The 12,398-nt window shown below is 46.8% G+C and overlaps 1 long non-coding RNA gene across 1 annotated transcript; it reads right to left on the reverse strand.

The window, feature by feature from the left end:
* Window positions 1-223: 223 nt before the first annotated feature.
* On the reverse strand, window positions 224-12,305 carry LOC138769533 (uncharacterized). Its single transcript, XR_011359263.1, has 3 exons — window positions 12,241-12,305; window positions 10,013-10,855; window positions 224-688 (listed from the first exon to the last, which is right to left on the reverse strand). It is a non-coding gene; the product is annotated as an uncharacterized lncRNA (long non-coding RNA).
* Between the last annotated feature and the right edge of the window lie 93 nt (window positions 12,306-12,398).

Consider the following 12,398-nt stretch of genomic DNA (forward strand, 5'->3'; position numbering starts at 1 on the left):
CTTTTATTATGTTTTCTTACTGTGTTAATATTATCAGGGGATCCAGATGCCACAGCTGCCCTGACCCCTCTGAACCTCGGTGCACGTGTTGGGTCGCAATGTAACTTTGGCTGACTGCCCTCTGACCTGCAGGGATAGCTTAGCCCACAAATGCATGTCTACATGCAAACATATGTACACACATTAGTGCTTCTCCAGGGAGGGACACTCAATACTCGGCCATGTTGGACAATAACCGTTCACCAAAACAGAGTGATAGATGTCAGACAGACAAGAAAGGTACATCTAATACCTAAACATAGGTGTGCACAGGAGCTGCATACGTAAAACGGTAACATATTACATTTTTTTTTTTTCGTTTTCGGATCCAAGGAAGTCCATCTATGCGCCTGGCACACATCCAGCTCATGCCCCAAGTCTGGTCTTAAAGTAAAGAAAACTACTATTTAGACAGGCGGAACAAACACTCGCGGTCCTAGGTGCCACATTTTCCTTCACTGCTATAAATGACAAGACGGAATAAATAGACACGCTTCATGTTTCTAAAACGGGAAGATGTTGGTTTCATCCGTCAGATGTTTTCCTCCTTAAATATAGATTTTTCCACAGTAATAAAACCACAGTCTCCACTGGAGTTGAACTCTATTACTTTTGGCTTCCGGAAGCATCCGCCATTGATTGACGGAACCTATAATAAAATAAAAATAGGAAATTATTCACATATTCCCAACATGTGGCAAGTGGATTTAACCAGTTGTTATCATTACATGTGATGGGAGGTCACTTGTGAGCAGGTAAGATAACTCTGTAAAACATAGACGTATATAGCTATGTCAGTCTAGATCAGGAATGGGGAACCTTCAGCCCTCCAGCTGTTGCAAGACTATAATTCCCATCATGCATGGACAGCCAAAACATCATCATGGCTGCCTGGGGTTCCCCACCCTGCGGCCCACAGGCTGGAGGCCTGGAGAGGGAACAGCCACTTCATACATTGTGGAAGCTCGGACTAGGTAAGCATTCGTTTTTATTTTAATTTTTTTGTATTTTTACAGAGGCACCAGCATTGTCACCATATGGAGGCACTCAGGGACATTATTGCTATATGGGGGCACTATTTTTATAGGTAGTCACAAGGAGCATTATTACTATATGGAAACACAGGGGGCAGTATTACTTTATGGTGGCACGGGAGGCATTAAAACTGGGGGACATTCTTACTGTATGGAGGCAAAGGGATACAGGGGCCATTTACTAAAGGGGGGCTTCACAGGGGCCATCTACTAAACAGGGGACTACACAGGGGCTATCGACTAAACGGGGGACTACACAGGGGCTATCTATTAAAGGGGGTCTACACAGGGCAAATATACTAATGGGGGACTACACAAGCGCCATCTACTAAAGGGGGCTACACAAGGGGCCATTTACTATAGAGGGACTACACAGGGGGGCCCAGTGTACATTACAGTGTACATTACACAAGGGGCCATTTACTATGGAGGGAATACACAGGGTTGCCCAGTGTACATTACAGGGGTTATATTACTGCATGGGGGCACAGTGGGAATATCTCACTGGGGAAAAGGGACATTATTGATGAGTTAGGAACCATTGGAGGCAATATTAGTGAGTTGGGGGTCACATTTGTGGCATGTGTTTAATACAGATGCTGTTAAAAGCAAATTGCCCGCCACAATACAATTTATTACTGTCCATAGAAGCCTTTTAAGTATGATATACGGCCCTCTCATGTGCTGGTGGTCACACATGGTTATAAGCTCAGTTGTACAATCTGGATCCTGTCATTGCGTATGTATATAAATGTATACTATCAGTCACTAAGGGGCATATGTATGGAAGCATAATGTGCCTTGAACAAGATCTGAGATCAGGGATCTGTTTATCTTATAGCTTTACTAGGCATTGCTCCCACCTAGCCAGAATTCTGCTCCACACTGATGAAGGACAACACCCCGAAACAGCTGTCTGTGGATGAATACCTGGCCTTGGTTTTTCCCTTGTCATTACATTGACTTATAGGGCCACTCAATTTGGTGGTTTTGGTTGCTTCCCTACAGGAGCCACCCTTTGGCTGGGTCCTTCCCAGAGGGATATCTCACTAGTCCTGTGTTTTGAGTCTCTTAAATGAGGCTCCACGGGCTCTTCTTTTGCATTGAATAAAGCAGGGCTGACACCATGGATTGTGCCTCCATGATGCATGCCCATATATCCCTGTTAGGATCAGCATGGACCCCATTCAGCTCCATGGCCCAAACAGGGTCAGTTAGTGACTACATTCAGGTCATTTTCTAAACGTATTGTATTGGACTGCGAGGGGCAGTAAGCTACGCTTTTCTATATGCCCCCGCTATGTATTGCCTATACCAGTGACTTCTATACGGGCAAGTAAGGGTTCCTCTGTAAGTGCTGCAGCTTTTTTCAGTGATCGAAAATAGTTTAATATTCACCGCTCGAGGCAATTCAGGCTGCCAGCAAGTGTCTGGTATTTTCTGGTTCTGTGTATTGATGCTGGTTCCAGGCTGGATATAATAGATTCCCTTTAAAAGCTTATTAATGTACAAAACAGTCACGAGTTACACTCGTAGCCATTTGTAGAAAAGCATAAAAGCTAATATGATATAGCGGTTATATATCACAATAAAGCCACAAAAATCACTAAATAGAATCAATATAAATACATGCAATGATATATTAGTATTCTCACCTTCACTATCATAACTTCTAGAGTAAGATATCCCAGTAATAAGGAGGAGCAGCTCTGCTAGTAGATTTGGTGCAGCTTTTCGTGCCAGTATGCCACAATGTAGGCCGGCTTGGAGCTAAAGTAGGTTTTTGCTATATTTTACACTATTTCTCTGGTATAAATTATAGTAAGTGTATTGGGTATGGGAGGCTTTCCCCTAAGATCTGGCTGTTATCAGAAAAGCGGTGTAAAAGGCACCAAAAGTAGAGGAAATAGATAGATAGATAGATAGATAGATAGAACAGTAGAGGAGATAGATAGATAGATAGGAGATAGATAGATAGATAGATAGATAGATAGATAGATAGATAGATAGATAGATAGATAGAACAGTAGAGGAGATAGATAGATAGATAGATAGATAGATAGATAGATAGATAGAAAGAAAAGACAAAGCCTGCCGAACCTTCTACGCCATAAGAAGGCGCTTCTACCATCTTAGACCACCAGTGACCGTGTGGCTGAAAATATTCGAGACCATCATTGCCCCAATCCTTTTGTATGGCAGCGAAGTCTGGGGCCCCGATATATACCCAGACTGGTCAAAATGGGACTCCGGACCCACAGAAGTTTTCCACCTGGAATTCTGTAAATACCTTCTCCAGGTCCATCGAAGCACTTTAAACAGCGCCAGTGGAGCAGAGATGGGCAGGTTCCCACTACACTTTGCTGTCCACAAGAAGGCGCTATCATTCAGGGCCCACCTACAAAGCAGCAGTCCCAGCTCCTACCATCACAAGGCCTTCCTGTGCCAAGAAGCCCCAGGAAAACAAAGCCACCGAGAACAAGTCATCCAAACTCAACCTGACCGGGCCGCCAACCAGCACATCACTACGAAAAGCCAAATCTAGAAGACAATAGACAAGGGCAAAGAGGAATACATCAGCGTCTGGAGGAAAGACATCAGAGAATCCCAGAAACTGACCATATACCAGAGTCTGCAGAGGGAGTACAGACTGGCCCCATATCTGGAGAAACTGACCAACCCAAGAGACCGGAAAACCCTGAGCCACTACAGGCTGAGCTCCCACAACCTGGCCATTGAAACTGGACGTCACCGACAGGCGTACAAGCCCAGGGGGAGCAGACTGTGCCAGCAGTGCGACCAGGAGGCCGTGGAGGATGAGGCCCACTTCCTGCTACTCTGCTCCAAATACTCAGCAGTGAGGGACACTCACTATAGGTGACTCTCCAATCTCAGGCTTCTCCACCATGGAGGAGGAAGAGAGACTGCCAATCCTGCTGGGGGAAGAAGAGACCACAGTGACCATAGCGGCACAATATGTCACTGCCTGCCATAGACTGTGAGGAGCATGATATGCCATGGACTCCAATGACCCTGACCCCGATATCTCCCCACCCGCCACCTATAATATACCACAGACTTCTGTTCCTACCCCCCTTCCCTACCCACCCCCCAACAATCTCCTGTTTGCTTTGGCAATGCTAATATGTTATTTAGACTTGCCAATAAAGCTGATTTGATTTGATAGATAGGAGATAGATAGATAGATAGATAGATAGATAGATAGATAGGAGATAGATAGATAGATAGATAGATAGATAGATAGATAGATAGGAGATAGATAGATAGATAGATAGATAGATAGAGAGAGCGCACTTGAACTGCATTTGAAAATGCACCTATGGATGGACTTTGAAAAGGGTGTATATTGTATACATAAAAGGACACTTTGTGGACACTTTGATATGGACATTTATTTGATGGAACCTTTGTGAGTAATTAAGCACAAGCTGTGAAAATCTTTGATGGACATCACACATGGCCTATTATAGTAAAGGGCCCTTTCTCTACACGACATATATGAGACACGGTTGTTTGTTTTAACACGCTTGAAAATGGCAGTAAGGCTGCTTAAACATCGCGGTTTATATTTGCTGTGTTGCACCGAGTTGTAGTGCACTAATGTTATTGGAATAAATCACCTTTTCGTTACTGGAATGGAGTGCTGCGAAGTATCCTTTATATTAGAAAGATAGATAATAGATAGGAGATAATTAGATAGAAGATAGATAGATAGATAGATAGATAGATAGATAGATAATTGATAGATAGATAATTAGATGATAGATAGATAGATAGATAGATAGATAGATAGATAGATAGATAGATAGGAGATAGATAGATGATAGATAGATAGATAGATAGATAGATAGATAGATGATAGATAGATAGATATTGTACAGTCAGAATTGCTGTGTAGCCATTACCTAACCTCAAGATGGGAAAATAAAGCCCAAAAGTCACCAGATTCCTGACAGACGCACAAATTACATAGAGAACAATGTGCTGATACTGTGGAACAGTCCAGTCGTGTCCTCATATGCGGTGTCATAATGTCTCATGATGTGAAGGGGGGAGGGGGGGGGGGGTATACTAAGAGTACACCAGCACAATAAGAACAATAATGAATGCAAGAATAAAGATTAACTCTCATATCATTAGACAAAAATGTCACTATTATTCTAAGAGCAAATGTGGGATGTTATATTTGGTAGGTTGTTACACATCGGTTAGGGGGATTTATCAAGGTTTACATGCCACTTTTTTGTGGTGTAGAAAAATTGCTAATTTTTGCACAATCCCCATGTTCCTATGTTTTGCACAAAAATGTATTTTTTTTTTCTGGTGAAAACATTGATGAATTACCCCAGTTCTCTTATCCAGGCCTCTTTCACAGCTCAAGGTATAGTGCACCATCAAGCCATGAAGTAAGGTGGGGGTTTAGTGATGTAAGGGATCAGGTGGCGGGTGGGATGTATAAGGGGAATTATATTCCTGACATTCTCTACAAACTCCTCAGTCTGTATCTAATCTTTTTCTTCCTAGCTTTACATCTTCCTCTGAATGAATGACTATGCAGTCATGTTCACCATATGGGTGTGTGGGTACATCTGTCCAGTAACAGGGTTACCACCCATTGGCCTTCATTACTCTTTCCTTGTGGACGCATACTTTTCCTAGTGTAAGAATTCACTTTGACTTTCAAAGCTTTGGTGCCCCCTAGTGTTTACTAGTAATAGTGTCTCTTGACCACAAGGTTAGAGAATACAGGCGGCAGTGTAAGGCTTCGTTCACATCAGGGTTTTACCATCCGGCACCATTCCGTCTACCTTTTCCGCTTTGGAGTAAGCAAAATGGAAACTGGCGGATCCGTTAAAATCCCCATAGATTCCCATGATATATTAGTGTGCTCCATTTGCATGTAATCCGTTCAAGATCCGTTTTTTTGAACGGAGAAAAAAATAGTGCTTGCAGTATTTTTCTTTCCATTTAAAAAAATGTCACAATTAGTAGTTTCTTAAAAGGTGACTAATGGCTGCGAAGAAGAACGTTTTGTGCCTTCAAGGCTTGGATACATGAATAGAATCTGAAAATAGCCTGCTGATGTATCTGTGCTCAGATATGCATGGGCTCAATTTATGTCCATTTCCTGAATGTAGTCAACTAGTGACTATGTTTGTTTCATTTGCTGTCTGCGTTTTGGCTCAGATGGTGACGTGCTGAAAACGACTTTTCAGTCCAGCCCAAAACACATGGGGGTAAAACTGGTGTAAAGTAGAATTGTCTTAAGGCCCTATTCCACCAACAGATCTGACGACAGATTATCTGCCAAAGATTTGAAGCCAAACACAGGAATGGATTTGAAAAGAGGAGAAATCCAGTCTTTCCTTTATGACCTGTTCCCTGTTAATAGTCTGTTCCTGGGTTTGGCTTCAAATCTTTGGCAGATAATCTGTCGTCAGATCTGTTGGTGGAATAGGGCCTTAAGTTGCCCCTAGCAACCAATCAGATTCCACCTTTCATTTTCCAAAGAGTCTGTGAGGAACGAAAGGTGGAATCTGATTGGTTGCTAGGGGCAACTGAGCCAGTTTCACTTTACACCATGTTTTATAAATCTCCCCCATAGATGCTATGAAAGTGACTTGAACTTAGCCACTAGGAGCGACATGGAGAGAAGGGAGCTGCTGCACATCACCCCTATGGCTGATACTAATGCCGCTAGACTACTTTTAAAAACCAATGCCAGGATGTTGGTATATAATTTGATCAAACCATATTGCCCCATGTACCATGTTTCGTTCTCCTCGTTTACACGGGTCCCTACACTAACTCATCACCGTGTCGGTCAGCGACTGCCAACCCCGCAAAGCGTGCACATGCAGGGAAGGGAGGCCATGGCCCTGCAACCCCAATGTCACAGGACCAGCGGCAGGGGCGTAGCTTGGATTCATGCCCCCCCCACACACACACACACACTGTACAATGTATATAGAGAGAGAGAGAGAGAGAGAGCGCGCAGAAAGCCAATGTCTGCTTGTTCTGTCTATCCACTGTATTTAACAATAACAGCCTATTAGGAGCCTCATGATTATATACATAGGTGCAGGAACAGACTACCTTTTGCTTAACCCCTCATGTAATGCTTTGTGTAAGTGACCCAGTGTTCTCTTACATGCTGCAACACAAAAAAGGGTTAAAAAGCTAAAGACAATTAGCTCTCTCCTTCACTACTCCTGCACTGACGACCTCTTTTCTCTGAGCTCCTGCAGAGGTCAGGGGTTATCAGAGCGGTGAGGCAGAGAGCTAATTGTCTTTAGCCTATTAACCCTTTTTTGTGTTGCGGCATGTAAGAGAACACTGGGTCACCTACACACTGCAATACATAAGGGATTAAGCAAAAGGACACAGGAGACTCTTATCTTCCCTGTGCATCGGGCCCCCTCCCCTCAGGGGCCCCATAGCAACTGCCTTCCCTGCCTCTATTGTAGCTACGCCACTGACCGGCGGAGAAGGCTGCCCCCAAACAACACATAGGTGGGATGTGCAGCCGCTCCTTTCTCTCCATGTCGTATTTTATATATCTCTCTCTTTTCTGAGCAGCTGGCACTCCCCTTCATAAGACCCACATGACCCAAATTAGCAGGATATACCTGTGCTCACATGTCAGTACCTCATGTTTTTCCCATTCTGTCTGCAGCAGTGGTGGTGAGTGCAATACCATATTCATACTTGTGTTGTTTGGAGGCAGCCTTCTCCACCGGTGGTGCCGGCTGGGTTTTGGGGGGGCATTTTGTGTTTGGTCCTGTGACATTGGGATTGCAGGGCCATTCCATGGCCTCCCTTCCCTGCATGTGCACGCTTTGCGGGGTTGGCAGTCACTGACCGATACAGTGTGGAGTTAGCGTAGGGACCCGTGTGAACCAGGAGACCGGCAGGTGGTACACGGGGCAATATGGTTTGATCAAATTATATACCAACATCCTGGCGGAATTAGTATCAGCCATAGGTGGGATGTGCAGCAGCTCCTTTCTCTCCATGTCGTGTTTTAGTCATTAGGAGCATCGACTCCTTGGCAGCCCAAGATGTCTGGCGACTTATCCGTGATGTGAACAAAGTGTTGTTGCGTTCACACTGAGTAAAATCGGCAGAATTCTTTGCGCTGAGAGTGGCGAGAGCAGAGGCACGCAAGCCCTCCCCTAGAGATACTGTGGGACACTGAGGCCGCCCCTTTTACTCAGTGTGGATGTATTCTTAGAGCTAGATGCCACAGGACACACTTAGATGTCCTATGGACAGTAGCGGTCTTTGGCACCAAGCACCCCAAGCGATCGCTTGGGGCCCCCAACATCCAGGGGGCCCCCCACGCCCTGCTCTTGTGCTCAAGACCGCTGAACAGGGCCACTGCCCCGCTCGCTGCTGCCATCTGAACTGTAACTATGAGCACTCGTAATGAGCGCTCATAATTACATGCAGCAGCACTGACAGGGCGGGAGACATTGGCTCCCTTCCTGTCAGTCACTCTTGTGGCTGCAGGAAGGGTTTTCCCTGCGTTCACAAGTGGCAGCTTTGTCCTTGTGGTGCCGGCGCTCCAGTGACATCACTGGAGCATCGGCGCCAGGACAAGGGGAGTGAGGCCTCTTGTGATCGCAGGGAAAACCCTTCCTGCGGCCACAAGAGTGAAGAGAAGAGGAGACGCCCGGACCCAGGTGAGTATAAGTGTTTGTTTTATTGTGTTATATACTATATGGGAGGAGGAGCACACAGGGGTCTGTTTAACTGGGGGAGCGCACATCGGGGGTCTATATAAATGGGGGGCGCACACAGGGGGGCTATATAACAGGGGGAGCACACAGGGGGGCTATAGACTACTGGGGCTTCACAGAGGGGTCTATATACTACTGGGGGCAGCACACAGGGGGTCTATACACTACTTGGGGCAGCAGAATGGGGTCTATATACAACTTGGAGAGCACACAGGAGGTCTATATCCAAGTGGGGGAGCAAACAGGGGGGGCTATATACTACTGGGGGAACACACAGGGGTCTATATACTACTTGTGAGGCACACAGGTGGTCTATATATAACTAGGAGAGCACACAGGGATCTGTATACTACTGGGGAAGCACACAAGGGGTCTATATAATACTGGTGGGGCACACAGGGGGTCTATATACTACTGGGGGAACCACACAGGGGGTTTATATACTACTGGAGGAGCACACAGGAGGTCTATATCCAAGTGGGTGAGCACACAGGGGGGCTAAATACCCTTGAGGGAGCACACAGGGGGCCTATATACTAGTGGGGGAGCACACAGGGGGTATATACAACTGGGGCAGCACACAGGAGGTCTATATACTTCTGGGGGAGCACACGGGGGACTATATATAACTGGGGGAACACACAGGGGTCTATATACTACTAGGGGAAGCAAACAAGGGGTACATACTACTATGGGCAGGACACAAGGGGTATATACTATTGGGGGCAGCACATAAGGAGTATATATTACTGGCGGTAGCGCACAAGGGGTATATACTACTGGGGGCAACACACAGCGGTCTATTGTTTTGGAACGCGTGTCGAGGGGGGGGCCCAGACATAACTTCGCTTGGGGCCCCCAAAATGCCAAGACCGCCCCTGCCTATGGACTCCGTACCTTGATGGGTCAGAGCTGTTTGTGGTGGCATGAAGAGGCCTACATAGTATAAGGCATGTGGATGTAATATTATGGTTGAATGGTGTATTATCCTAAAAGAGGGTCAGGCTCATATAGTCTCATATTAAAGGGGTAGTGCGGCGATTCAAAATTATTCACTAAATAACACACATTACAAAGTTATACAACTTTGTAATGTATGTTATGTTAGTGAATGGCCCCCTTCCCCGTGTTCCCCCCACCCACGCTAGACCCGGAAGTGTGATGCACTATACTCACCTGATTCGTGTCGACCCCCTACGCCATCTTGGGACAATGATGTCATCTTCGGAAGGCCGGCCGAACCGCTCCATCCGTCCCTCGTGCCGGCCCCCCTCTTCCGCGTCATCAGCTACTCAGCCGCGATGTGCGAGAACTGGGCCTCGGTTAAAAAAAATAAAAATTACTGCGGGCACCAGCATCCCCATGCTGGCACCGTTCTATTGATGTAAACGTCTTAAGGCAATATACCTGCTGGTACATTCACTTTAAATGTGAGTGCGAGTTTTTGTGGCTTTTTTTTTCTCACATTCTTCAATAGAAATCCTTGAATCACAATTAAAGAATGACAGTGTGTCATGTGATACAAAAGGACGGTAAATCCTCCTATATATTACTGAAGATCAGGGCCAGCGGGAGCCAAAAACAAATCACCATCCATTGAACAGGCTGAGGTCAAATCACACAACAACAGAGAAATACCATGTTACTTGCTGCAGGCCATAGGTGACACTACTATCATTGCTTTTTTTCGGTGGTAATCATGGTCCACATGACTGGTATCTGTCTCCTTCATCCCCCAGAATGGTCCTGCGCTCATCATCATGGCTCTCATGTTTCTGCATGGTAAGGGGTCATCCAGCGCTCTTGCAGCTCTCACATGTGGTGGTATGATACAGGCAGTCAGCCCGGTAAGCAGTGGCACTGTAACCTTTCTTCCCTCACCGGTTGATATAGTGTGATTTGGTACCTGAGGTTTGTTTCTGGATTTCTTTGCTGGTCCAGTGTTGTATGTAGTTGGAGACCTTGGTCTTGGTCTTTTTAGGCATCGGCCTGGCTCTTCAGATGTTTTGGTGAAGAAACCTGTAATATACGGCACAGTGGCCATTATTGCTGCCATAACAAGTTCAAAGATGCCAGTTTGGAAAGGCTTTAGGCTGTATGGCTGCCAGCTGGCACACAGGAGATGTCTCCAGAGCTGTTGTTTTCCTCCAGCCCTCATTGCTGCCATTTACCTTTTCTCTTTCTCAACACATAAAAGTGTAGCTGATAATAGATAAAAAAATCAAGTGCATTGATTACACGTGACAGTTAATATTTAAAACAAGATTATCTAGAATCTCCCGGAGGGGGAGATGGGAGGAAAGCGACGGAGCTGACAGCCTGGTGCGGGAGATGGGAGGAAAGCGACGGAGCTGACAGCCTGGTGCGGGAGATGGGAGGGAAGTGATGGAGCTGACAGCCTGGTGAAGGAGATTGGAGGGAAGTGATGGAGATGACAGCCTGGTGCAGGAGATTGGAGGGAAGTGATGGAGCTGGCAGCCTGCTGCAGGAGATGGGAGGGAAGTGATGGAGCTGACAGCCTGGTGCGGGAGATAGGAGGAAAGCGATGGAGATGACAGCCTGGCGCAGGAGATGGGAGGGAAGTGATGGAGCTGGCAGCCTGGCGCAGGAGATGGGAGGGAAGTGATGGAGCTGGCAGCCTGGTGCAGGAGATGGGAGGGAAGTTATGGAGCTGACAGCCTGGTGCGGGAGATGGGAGGAAAGCGATGGAGATGACAGCCTGGTGCGGGAGATGGGAGGGAAGTGATGGAGCTGACAGCCTGGCGCGGGAGATGGGAGGGAAGTGATGGAGATGACAGCCTGGCGCAGGAGATGGGAGGGAAGTTATGGAGCTGACAGCCTGGTGCGGGAGATAGGAGGAAAGCGATGGAGCTGACAGCCTGGTGCAGGAGATGGGAGGGAAGTTATGAAGCTGACAGCCTGGTGCAGGATATGGGAGGGAAGTGATGGAGATGACAGCCTGGTGCAGGAGATGGGAGGGAAGTGATGGAGCTGGCAGCCTGGTGCAGGAGATGGGAGGGAAGTGATGGAGCTGGCAGCCTGGTGCGGGAGATGGGAGGGAAGTGATGGAGCTGGCAGCCTGGTGCGGGAGATGGGAGGGAAGTGATGGAGCTGACAGCCTGGTGCGGGAGATGGGAGGGAAGTGATGGAGCTGACAGCCTGGCGCAGGAGATGGGAGGGAAGCAATGGAGCTGACAGCCTGGTGAAGGGGATTGGAAGGAAGTGATGGAGCTGACAGCCTGGTGAAGGAGATTGGAGGGAAGTGATGGAGCTGACAGCCTGGTGTGGGAGATGGGAGGGAAGCGATGGAGCTGGTGCAGGAGATTCCATAGGACACAATGTTATTTTAACTTTCAATAAATAGCAGCTGGTGTTGCAACGGCCATAATTTATTGAAAATTTACCTTGTGTGAACTTAGCCACAGACTGTATCCATGTTTTCCTGACAGCCCTAGAGCGGCATCCAGCTGTGAGGAATGAAACGCAGTCCGTTTGTGTTTGGCTCTCTGAGAGGAAAGGTCGACAGGTGCGTGTCAACAGGATTGTGTGTGGGCGACACCAC

The sequence above is a fragment of the Dendropsophus ebraccatus genome, chromosome 12 (genome assembly GCF_027789765.1).
Source record: "Dendropsophus ebraccatus isolate aDenEbr1 chromosome 12, aDenEbr1.pat, whole genome shotgun sequence".
NCBI classification, from domain to species: Eukaryota; Metazoa; Chordata; class Amphibia; order Anura; family Hylidae; genus Dendropsophus; species Dendropsophus ebraccatus.